This window comes from Magnolia sinica, chromosome 13 (genome assembly GCF_029962835.1).
Source record: "Magnolia sinica isolate HGM2019 chromosome 13, MsV1, whole genome shotgun sequence".
Classification (NCBI taxonomy): Eukaryota; Viridiplantae; Streptophyta; class Magnoliopsida; order Magnoliales; family Magnoliaceae; genus Magnolia; species Magnolia sinica.
This window is the reverse complement of record NC_080585.1, coordinates 76,209,727-76,222,378: the sequence shown is the minus strand read 5'-3', so window position 1 is coordinate 76,222,378 and position 12,652 is coordinate 76,209,727.

Below are 12,652 nucleotides of genomic sequence, written 5' to 3'. Positions count from 1 at the left end.
CAAGCTAAGTGTGCTTATTTAATATCTTCTTTCCTTAGCTTTATTTTAATTGATTTTGTTTCTTATATTCCAATCTGATTTGATAAAGAGGAATTGTTATTCCCTTTCTTTGGAATCAAAATCAATTAAGGCAAGCCCTATTTGGTTTAATTTAAAATCTATTAGAACTAGAACCATTGTAATCAAGTACTGGACATTGAACTTGGACATTCAATCATCTACTTTGATTTGGTTCTACCGGGCTGCTACAACGAAGGAGATATTCAGGTATTTTACATATTGTAAATTCCTTTCTATTATTTTGGTTTCTTTCAAGATTTGCCAGAAAAATCTTGTTATATTGGTTATCTGAGGAGAGCCAGGAAAACTCAGAAGTGGGGGTTTTTTAATTGTGTAAGCCCACATACAAAGACACAATTGTAAGGGTTTTGGGTGAACCTGGGAAAACCTATTCGTTAGTGAACGCTAATATCCCCTGTGTGAGGATATTAGGAGTGGAGTAGCTTTTTGTGTGGCTGTTGGATAACAGTTGGTGAACACACAAGCGAACCACTATAAATCCTTTGAGTTGTGGTTGATTGATTTATTCTTTTAATTGTTTTTATTCTTTTTGTGGGATGTATGTATGATGGTGAATGTTGTAATTATTTCAAGCTTTGTGAGAATGTTGTAATAGCTTAGAATTTACTTTCTGTTATTCTTTTATAAGCTTGTTTTTCAATTTCATTTGAAAGTTGTTCCAGCAAGGTTGCCCTGCCATTTTTATGGTGTATGGCTGTCCCTAGAACAATACATCTTTAATTACAAGTTATTTCATTTCAGTTTATATTTAATTCTGTATTCCTCTTCGATTTGAGACTTGATACAAAGACCTTTCTAGAAATAAGGTTGTCCTACCATAAACTCTGTTTTTGGTGTAAGGTTGTCCTTAGAATAACGTTTGTATCAACCTCTCAAGATCTGAATTTTGAGGTTGTTTTTCTTTCCTACATTGTTATTTAATTTGGCTATCATTTTCTTTATTATTCATGTTATAAGTTTTTATTTGGCATTGTCCTATTCACCCCCTCTAGGACATATAGCTTGGCCTTTTCAAGTGGTATCAAAGCCTAATAGCTCCTTTTTAATTCTTGGATTTAATTCTGAGCTAACGATTTAAGCTATTCAGATGTCAAATTTTGATAGCCTTTCATCACTAGGCCTCCACCCTTTGATGGCTCCAACTATGCTTATTGGAAAGCCGAATGAGGATCTTCCTCAAATCAATGGATGAAAATGTGTGGCAAGCCACGGTGATCGAATGGAATCCTCCTATCATGGAAGTTCTGGGGTTGATGGTTCAAAGTCTATGAAAACCACACCATATTACCAATGGACCACCCTTCAGAAAAGTGAGAGTAGTGCAAATGCTAAAGCACTAAATGCAATTACTTGCGCACTATCACCGGATGAGTTCAAAAGAATCATCTCTTGTGATACTGCAAAGCAAGCTTGGGATATATTAGAAATGACACACGAGGGTACTACAATTGTCAAAAAATCTAAAGTCCAACTCCTCACAACCAGATTTGAAGAAATTCATATGGAGGAAAATGAGATGTTTATGGACTTTTACACTAGATTGAATGACATTGTAAACTCAATGTGGGGTCTTGGCGATAAAATCCCAGAAAGTAAAGTGTGTGCAAAAATATTACGCTCACTTGAACGGTTCAATTCTAAAGTAACCGCAATCCAAGAACTTCGAGATACGGATAATAAGATGGTTGAATAACTATTTGGTTCTATAAAAACCTAAGAGTTAAACTTTAAAGCTCTTAAAGGTAAATCTATCGTACTAAAATCTTCTAAATGTAATTCAGAAGAAAATTCTGATTCAGAAGATGATATGGCTCTTTTGGCTAAAAAATTTTATAAGATTTTCAAAAGCAAGAAAAGAGTTGATTTTCAAAAATCAAATGACAAAAAGAAGTTTAGACCCAAATCTCGAAAATCTTTGAAAGATAGTCAATGTTACAACGCCAGAATATGGGCACTTAGCAAATAGATGTCCTAAAAGGGACAAACCCAAGAAGAAGGGTATGTTGGCTACATGGGATGAATCATCCGATTCTGAAGGTTCTCCTGAATCAGAAGATTATGAAACTGAGTCGGGCAATGAGGTTAAAGCTCTTATGACTCTAGCCAAATTCACATTTTCAAATAATGACTCTACAAGTGAAGAAAATCTCAATAGTGAATGTGAAAATGAAGATGATCTTCAAGATGCTTACAATGCCCTATATAAGGAAAGTTGTAAAATTGTGACAAACTTAAACTTCAAAAAGAAAAGTTTTCTAAACTCAAAAATTGTTTTGAATCGCTTGTCTTAGAAAAATCACAAATTTCAGATAATTTTGAAAAATCAAAATGCGATTTGGAATTTAAAAACTCTCAAATTATTGATTTAAAATCTGAAATTGAGAAACTTAAAACTGAAGTTTCCTCTCTTCTGAGTTTAAAGGACACATGGAAATATGCCCAAGGTGATCCAAAGTTAGAAAAATTGTTATCCGGATCAAGAAAATGTGGCGATCGATCCGGGTTGGGCTATGATAAAAATCAACCTCCTAAACAAAAGTGTACTACTCCTATGTTTGTTAAAGGAGAGTCCTCAAACTCAAAAGGGAAAAATACTTATCAAGATTTTTCTAAAAATTCAAAAACTTTTCAAAAACCTAGAAACAGCCATGTCAACTTTAATCAGAATCGAAATCCACTAGCTGAAAAGATAGTTGATTTACTCAAGGAGCTATTAAAATCTAACTCTATAGGTCATTCCTACAAGTATACACAAAAGAAGACCAACTATGTTCCTAAACCCAAAACAGTTATGAAATGGGTTCCTAAAGTCACCTGCTTGGTTGCTCACACCGCTTTCAAAGCAACAAGTCATTCAAAGTGGTACCTAGACAGTGGATGCTCCAGGCATATGACTAGTAATAAAGGTTTATTCACCGATCTAAAAGATATGACTGATGGGTCAGTCACATTTGGTGATGGAAGCAACTGCAAGATTTTAGGCCAAGGTACGGTTCAACTTTTTAATCTTCCAGTGTTTAAAAATGTTTTATATGTTGAAGGTCTAAAGCACAACTCGCTTAGTATATCACAAATATGTGATAATAACCATAATGTTCGGTTTTCTAATCAAAGCTGTGAAATACTAAATAATAAGGATTCTGTAATATTAACTGGACGTAGAACGTCTGAAAATTGCTATATTATTAGTGAATCCAGCTCATCTAATCAAACATGTTACATGGTCCATACAGACGAGACTGATTTATGGCACAAACGTCTTGGACATGTACATTATCAAAATTTATATCGATTGAGCAAACGAGAACTTGTAAGAGGTTTACCCAAACTTCAGAAATTAGATAAAATATGTGGTGCGTGCCAGATAGGCAAACAAATAAAGAACTCACACAAAAAGGTGAATTCAAATACCACATCAAGACCACTCGAACTTCTCCACATGGATCTAATAGGACCTACCAGAACAGAAAGTCGAGGTGGGAAAAAGTACATCTTGGTAATAGTTGATGACTTTACCAGATTCACTTGGGTAGTCTTCTTAAGGGATAAATCTAAAACCCTTGAAGAAGTAAGAAAAGTTCTCAAAAGGATTCAAACTGAAAAATCCTCTCAAATCAGTAAAATTCGTAGTGATCATGGATCTGAATTTGAGAATAGCAATTTTGAGAAGTTCTGTACCGACCAAGGAATATTACATGAATTCTCTGCTCCCAAAACTCCACAACAAAATGGAATTGTAGAAAGGAAGAATAGGGTGCTTCAAGAAATGACTAATGTCATGTTGAATAGCATGAAGCTCTCTAAAAATCTTTAGGCTGAAGCAGTCAACACAGCTTGCTATATTATTAACCGAGTCTACACTAAAAAAGATAATAATAAAACGGCTTACGAATTGTGGTTCAATAAAAAGCCTACTGTTAAATACTTTCGAGTTTTTGGCAGCAAGTGCTATATTTTACGTGATCGTGAAAATTTGGGAAAGTTCGATACGAAGAGTGATGAAGGTATTTTTCTAGGATACTCTTTAAATAGTCGAGCTTATAGGGTCCTGAACAAAAGGACTGGTGTGATTCAAGAATCCATTAATGTTGTCATTGATGATCATTTAAACACACCAATTTCTAATTCAGATAATGATGAAGTACTAATCATTGATAAACCCGATACTTCATCGAATCAGACTGATTCTGAGTTAAGGACTGTTAAAGATCATCCAACCACACAAATTCTTGGAAACCCTCTCACCGGTGTTCGCACCGTAGACAACTTGAGGATATATGTAATTATGTATGTTTTACATCCCAAATTGAACCATCTAACGTAAAAGAAGCTCTGGCTAATGAAAACTGGATTGTTGCGATGCAAGATGAACTCAACCAATTCGTAAGAAATGATGTTTGGTATCTCGTACCAAGACCTAAAGATAAACACATCATTGGAACAAAATGGATTTTCAAAAATAAGTCTGACGAATGTGGAAATATAATTAGAAACAAGGCTAGACTGGTGGTACAAGGTTATACTCAAATTGAAGGGATTGATTTCGATGAAACCTTTGCACCAGTAGCACGTCTTGAATCTATCAGACTATTTATATCCATTGCATGTTTTAAAAAGATAAAGATCTATCAGATGGATGTGAAAAGTGCTTTTCTAAATGGCGATTTACATGAAGAAGTCTATGTTGAATAGCCAATGGGATTTGAAGATTCTAAAAATACTGATCATGTATATCGGCTTAAAAAGGCACTTTATGGATTAAAACAAGTACCTAGGGCATGGTATGAGACACTAACAAAATGTCTTTTAAGTCATAATTTTCAAATGGGATCTGTTGAAGAAACTCTTTGTTAAGAAACATAATGATCATATCTTAATGGTACGATTTATGTTGATGATATCATTTATGGATCAACTTGAACTGACATGACTATCGAGTTTGCAGATTTGATGAAATCACGCTTTGAAATGAGCATGGTTGGGGAATTGACTTATTTCCTTGGATTGCAAGTAAAGCAACAATCAAGGAATATTCATTTCTCAATCTAAGTATGCCTTGAATCTAATCAAGAGATTTGGATTTGAGAATGGCAAGAATTTCGATACTCCTATGAGTACTACCCTGAAACTATCAAAAGACTCTAATGGTAAAAATGTTGACTCAAAACTTTATCGGAGTATGATTGGTAGTTTGTTATATCTAACTGCTAGTAGACCTGATATTTCTTTAAGTGTTGGTATTTGCGCAAGATATCAATCTGATCCAAAAGAATCTCACTTGATTGCTGTCAAGCGAATTATTAGATATGTCGCAAGTACTGTAAATCTTGGTCTCTGGTATCCTCATGAAACCAATGTTCAATTAGTTGGGTACTCGGATGCTGACTGGGCTGGTAATCTAGATGATAGAAAATCAACCAGTGGTGGTTGTTTTTTCATTGAAAATTGTCTAGTTTCCTGGTTTAGTAAGAAACAAAATTCTATATCACTTTCAACAGCTGAAGCTGAGTATATCGCAGCTGGTAATGCATGTACACAGCTTGTTTGGATGCAACGAATGCTAAGTGATTATGGAATTAAACAGGATTCTATGTTATTACATTGTGATAATTCCAGTGCGATAAATATTTCAAAAAATCCTATTCAGCATTCTCGTACTAAGCATATTGACATTAGATTTCATTATATAAGGGAATTAGTAGAAGAAAAAGTTATATCTCTAGAATATATTCCTACTGAAGATCAACGTGCTGATATTTTCACAAAACCTCTTGATAAAAGCAGGTTCAAAAATATGAAATTTGATCTTGGCATGTGCATTTTGAATTGATAATTTATGCCTTCTTGTATATTATTGTATATATTTGCTAGATTGAATTTCAATTTTTGTTTAAATTGCAAGAAAATTGAATTTTTGGGGTTTGTACGACCAGTCGTGAGTATACACGACCAGTCGTACTACGACCGGTCGTAGATACCCACGACCAGTCGTGGAGCACGGATTTCACTTCATATTGGGGAATTTTTACTTTCTTCCTCATTTCTTCTTTCTTCTCCTTGGAGCCGAACTTCGACTCGTCGAACCCATCCTTCAAGTTCTTCAAGGTTAGTGTTCCAAATCCGTTTTTCTTGCATATTTGTGTCAAGATTGCTTCCTTTTCTCTCTTGAAGCTTTCTATCTTGAAAATCATTGAGATTTGGGGTTGAGATTTTGAAAAATCTGTTTTGAGCAAACCCTCTTATCAATCCTTTGCAACTTCTTTATTTCTTTAAATCCTTGTTGCAAATGGCTTCTAGAGGAAGAAAAACTACTTCACGTGGTCCTTCTTCTTCCTCCAGATCTAACCCTTTATCTAAACGTCATCTTCTTGTTCCCAATGATGATCCATCATTTGTTAAGGACATTAGATCTCGTAAGGTTATCATTGAACATCCTGTTGATGTCAATCACATTGCTCCATTTGACATCCTTCCTATGCTTGAAGCTGTAGGTTGGACTAACTTATTGCATTGGGGTGGGCCTGCATACCGGTCCATTGCCCAATCCATGTTTTCATGTATTAGTGCATTTTCACAGGATAATTTAACTTTTCAAATTTCTACTAGAGAAGGGCCATTTGACGTTGATCGTCATTTAATTTCAGCCCTTATGGAAATTCTTGTGAATGATGAGGGTATTCCAATTCATAATTTAACTGATAAACCCTCAATGGCTGAAAAATGCATGCTCACTAGAGACTTGTGTAATATGGATGTTCAATGGACTCAAAAAGGGAATGCGCTCCCCGCAAGGTATTTGTTACCCAAATACAGAATTCTTCACAGAATCTTTGTGTCTAATCTGTATCCTCGATCGGGTAATAAATCAACTGACTTCTTTTATGGTTCGTGTTATCCATGCTATCTCAAATGGTACTCGATTTGTTTGCCTTCCTTAATCTGTCATTTCATTCTTCGATTTCGCCTCCATCCTGGTCATAGTGACATTCCATTTGCATACTTTATGATCGTATTGGCTACTCATATGTTAGTCGATATGCTGTTGATGAAGCACCAATCCATCATCCGATCTTCAACAATACAAATATTAATAAGATGAAGTTAGATCTGCTTCCTGAACAAGGTGGTGGTGTTGGTGGTGGTTTGCAAGATATATGAATTAGTGTATATACATTTTTGAGGAACTGGATTCTGACTCAGCTAATGATCCAGATTTTGTACCATCTGATGTTAATGCACGTCTGAGTGCATTAGAAGGTAGAGTTGAGAATATTAATGTTAAGTTGGAGAACATGTCTGTTGCTCATGATTTGCAATTCAAGTATATGCGCAAATATCTAAGGCGCTTGAACAAAGGCATGCACCAACTTGATCCTTCTATTCCTGCTCCATCTTCAAGTTCTAATTCTGACTAGTTTTATGAGACTTTTTGGTCTGTAATAACTTTCTTACTTAGCACTTATTTGCTTGGGTATGAGTTAGATTCTATTGATGTAATGCTGAATATATGTGATGCTATCTTGAGTATCTCTATGTCACTCTGAATATTTCTTTTGCTATACTCTCTTACTTCCTCATGTTTCCTCTCATGACTTCCTTTATTTAGTTCTCCTTTGTCATATTGTGACAAAAAGGGGGAGAATGGTTTGTTCTTAATGTGATTGTGTGAGGGGAATAGCAGTGGTTATGTTACCCAGGGGGAGTTAGGGGGAGTATATGTTTGATCTTGTTGAATGTTGAAACTGGTTGAATGTAAAATGTTGAATATTGATTTGCATGTATTAACCAGTTGATTTAGTTGATTTACTTTTGTTTGGTTATGTGTTTTGTCACTAATTTGACAAAGGGGGAGATTGTAAGTGCTATAGTTTATATCCCTGTAAGTTGTCAAATTTGTGGTGACAAAATCTCTGTTATGTTTTATATAACCTGCTTAAGTGAAGCTCTCTCAAGGATCAACATTCATGACTTCATGAACAAACCAAGCTCACATCAAGCAAAGCTCTCAAGTACAAGACTCAGGATCTTGAATGAAAGAACTGATCACAAGACAAGACTCTTGAATGCAAGAACTGCTCACAAGACTCAAGCTGAAAAGAAAAAGAAAGTACAAGGCAAGACTCAAGCTGAACTCAAGACTCAAGTTGAAACTCAAGCCACTTTCATGATTGAGCTACTTCAAGGTTTAGTCTACATCAAGACTTCAAGGCTCATTCTTCATGGTCTCTTGTTTCAATGTCCATACTTCATGATTGAGGTTTGTTTGACCATAGGATGACCTTAGAAGTAGGTCATTTCGGATACATAAACCGAATGTTATTTTACATGTGATTGGTCTGTTCTTCGACTAGTCTTAGGTCTGCTTCGACTAGTCCTAGACTTGCTTCGACCAGTCTAAGAAAATCCTCGACCGATCGTAAGTTTGTTACAAATTAGGATAAAATCATTAGCCTTCGACTAGTCACGGAATGCATTCGACTCGTAGGAAGCAGTGTTTCGCATCTTCGACGATCGTAGAATCTACGACTCGAAGTCCAGAAGATATTCAGGACCTACGACCTGTCGAAGGAAACCTACGACCAGTCGTAGGTGACCTACGACCAGTCGTAGAACGGTCTGCGCTTATCCCGCCTAATCTTTCAAATATTTATTATAGCTTCGACTAGTCGAAGAGCACTCTAGACGATCGAAGACCCGATCTTTTCACCTATAAATAGTGCACGAATCTCGAAGAAATCATCGATTTAATTAAAGTATTCAAGCCAATCTTCGTCGAACTTCGAGAGATAATTTTGTGCTCCATCCAAGCTAAGTGTGCTTATTTAATATCTTCTTTCCTTAGCTTTATTTTAATTGATTTTGTTTCTTATATTCCAATCGATTTGATAAAGAGGAATTGTTATTCCCTTTCTTTGGAATCAAAATCAATTAAGGCAAGCCCTATTTGGTTTAATTTAAAATCTATTAGAACTAGAACCATTGTAATCAAGTCTTGGACATTGAACTTGGACATTCAATCATCTACTTTGATTTGGTTCTACCGGGCTACAACGAAGGAGATATTCGTATTTTACATATTGTAAATTCCTTTCTATTATTTTGGTTTCTTTCAAGATTTGCCGTAAAAATCTTGTTATATTGGTTATCCGAGGAGAGCCAGAAAACTCGAAGTGGGGGTTTTTAATTGTGTAAGCCCACATACAAAGACACAATTGTAAGGGTTTTGGGTGAACTGGGAAAACCTATTTTTAGTGAACGCTAATATCCCTGTGTGAGGATATTAGGAGTGGAGTAGCTTTTTGTGTGGCTGTTGGATAACAGTTGGTGAACACACAAGCGAACCACTATAAATCCTTTGAGTTGTGGTTGATTGATTTATTCTTTTAATTGTTTTTATTCTTTTTGTGGGATGTATGTATGATGGTGAATGTTGTAATTATTTCAAGCTTTGTGAGAATGTTGTAATAGCTTAGAATTTACTTTCTGTTATTCCTTTATAAGCTTGTTTTTCAATTTCATTTGAAAGTTGTTCCAGCAAGGTTGCCCTGCCATTTTTATGGTGTATGGCTGTCCCTAGAACAATACATCTTTAATTACAAGTTATTTCATTTCAGTTTATATTTAATTCTGTATTCCTCTTCGATTTGAGACTTGATACAAAGACCTTTCTAGAAATAAGGTTGTCCTACCATAAACTCTGTTTTTGGTGTAAGGTTGTCCTTAGAATAACGTTTGTATCAACCTCTCAAGATCTGAATTTTGAGGTTGTTTTTCTTTCCTGCATTGTTATTTAATTTGGCTATCATTTTCTTTATTATTCCGCTGTTATAAGTTTTTATTTGGCATTGTCCTATTCACCCCCCCTCTAGGACATATAGCTTGGCCTTTTCAGTTTTTCAGTCTGAAAGGCATGACCAGAGACCTTTATCGGCTATGAAGGTCTTTTTTGGTTTGTCGTACGGGTGCATCGTGATTTAGTTATAGCCTGAATAGCCATCTATAAAGCTTAACAATTCATGCCCTGCAATACTATCGACGAGTTGATAAATTCTAGTAAGAGGGAAACTATCTTTTGGGTAGGCTTTGTAAGGCTTGTAACCTAGTCTGTACTATTCCTTAGACTTCCACGATCCTCCCTGTCTAATTCTGGTGACCCACGACCCATAGATAGTATTTGCGCGTTGCCCTGAGTTACACCCTGTCAACCCGAATCGACTTGACTTGAGACTTGTACCCTTGCGACCACGCCGTCGTCGCGGTTCCAACGCCGCGTCTCGCGCACCAATGCGATACCCTGGCCAAGAGTTATGTGTCCACATTCATCTTGAGGAAAATGCCGCGTGTTGCGAATTCTGAGAGAATCTCTACTAAACATCACATCAATCAATCAAAGTACAACCCATCACTCACCCATACCTCTCCTACCAACTAGTCAAAGCAACCCATGCTTAGCCCATTCCTCTCATCCTAAAAGTCAATGAGACCCATGCTTTCCATGTCATATCTCCATCACACCACTCCTCTCTCTCTCATTTCTCACTCCATTCCAAGCAATTCCCAAGGCGAGGATGTCCAAGCTCTTCCAAGAGAGCCAAGTGTGGCCCACTTCCTACCCCTCTCATCTCTCATCCTAGCCCTTCAATCATCATTATCTTCCATCAAAGAGAGAGCCAAGGAGTTTGGCATTCCATGGAACCAAGAAGATCCAACAGTGGGTGTTTTATAGGCTTAGATTTGGGTTTTGATGATGGGCCAAGTGGGGCCTACCGATTGAAGGTATGAATCCTATTTGAGACCCATTTTGATGTACGTATTGTAATCCTAGGAGGGCTCATAGTGGCGGAGCCCTCCATCACATGATTCTCTCTCTCTCTCTCTCTCTCTCTCTCTCTCTCTCTCTTTTGTGATAGTGTGTGGCCCACCTGTTCTAGACCACCCGATCGTGAGGCCCACCTTGCTGCCTGCCCGTTGGGACAAGCCCTGGATGAAGGAAATATATATATATATATATATATATATATATATATATATATCAGCTTGATCCAAACGTGTGGCCCAGTGGACGTGGGACCACCGTGATTCATGAGTTTTATCCACACCGCCCATTGTCTGGGACGGTGGGACCCACCCTGCACGTTTTGCATGTGTGGGGTGTGGGGCCTACCATGATGGATGTGTTGTATCCTCACTGTCCAGGGATTGGACGGTGGGAAGCAGATTGGCTGGAGTACCTCACTACAACTATATAGTTGATGTATAATGTCAACAAGTTCTGTGGACCACCATGTCGTACTTGTTTCTCCAGCCATCCATCTGTTTGGACGTGGGGCCCACCCCACATGTGTGACATGTGTGTGCAGGTGGGACCCACCTTAATGTATATGTTCTATATCCACACCGTCCATTTGGACGGGTGGTGTAGGACGCACCAGGATGTATGTGTTTCTCCAATTGTCCACCTGTTTTGAGGCGTGGGCCCACCCCACACGTGTGACACGTGTGGGCAGGTGGGACCCACCTTGATTTGTGTATTTTGTATCCACATCGTCCATCTGGATGGTGTGCTGTGTGGTGCGCACCATGATGTATGTATTTCTCCACGCTGTCCATCTTCTTTGGACATGGGACCCGCCCCACACGTGCTGCACGTGTGGGGGTGGGGCCCACCTTGATATATGTATTTGATGCCACGCCATCCATCTATTGGTTGGACGTGTGGGGCCCACCTTGAGGTATGCATTGTATCCATACCATCCAGCCATTTGCAAAGATCGTTTTATGACATTGCAACAAGAATGACGTGGGGCCACCGTTAGTGTTGTATATTCAGGCCGTCCGTCCACAAGGGACGTGTGGACCCCACCATGATGTATGGGCCTTGTCCTCACCGTCCAAATTGCTGGACGGTGGGAATCCACCCTTATGTATGTGTTTCTCTACGTTGTCCACCTATTTTGGGTTGGATGTGGGTCCCACCACATGATGTATGTGTTTTCAACCATGCTGTCCATCTAATTTCTGGAAGGGTGGGGCCCACCTAAACGTATGTATTTTGATATTCACACTGTCCATTCACGTGGGCCCACTATGCTATGCGTGTTTCATCTATGCCATCCATTATGCGGCCCACCGTGATGTATGATGTACCCCCGCCCCCAATACTATATGCATTGTACATCCTAGTTGTCCATCTAGTGTGGCCCAATAGGATGTTTGTGTGGCCCATATGTGTGGCCCATTTGATGAGGCCCGATGTGATGTATTTGTGGCCCATTTGGAATGGGCAGGGCCCACCTTAATGTGATGTATTTATGGCCCATTGTGATGAATATTTGGCTCATGTGATGAGGCCCATTATGATGTATATATGGCCCATGAGTGAGGCCCGACGTGTTGTATATGAAGCCCATGTGATGCGGCCCATTATGATGTATATGAAGCCATGCGATGTGGCTCACTTGATGTATATGAGGCTCATGTGATGCGGCCCACTTGATGCATATGAGGCCCATGTGATGCGGCCCACTTGATGTATATGAGGCCCATGTGATGCAGCCCATTGTGATATGTG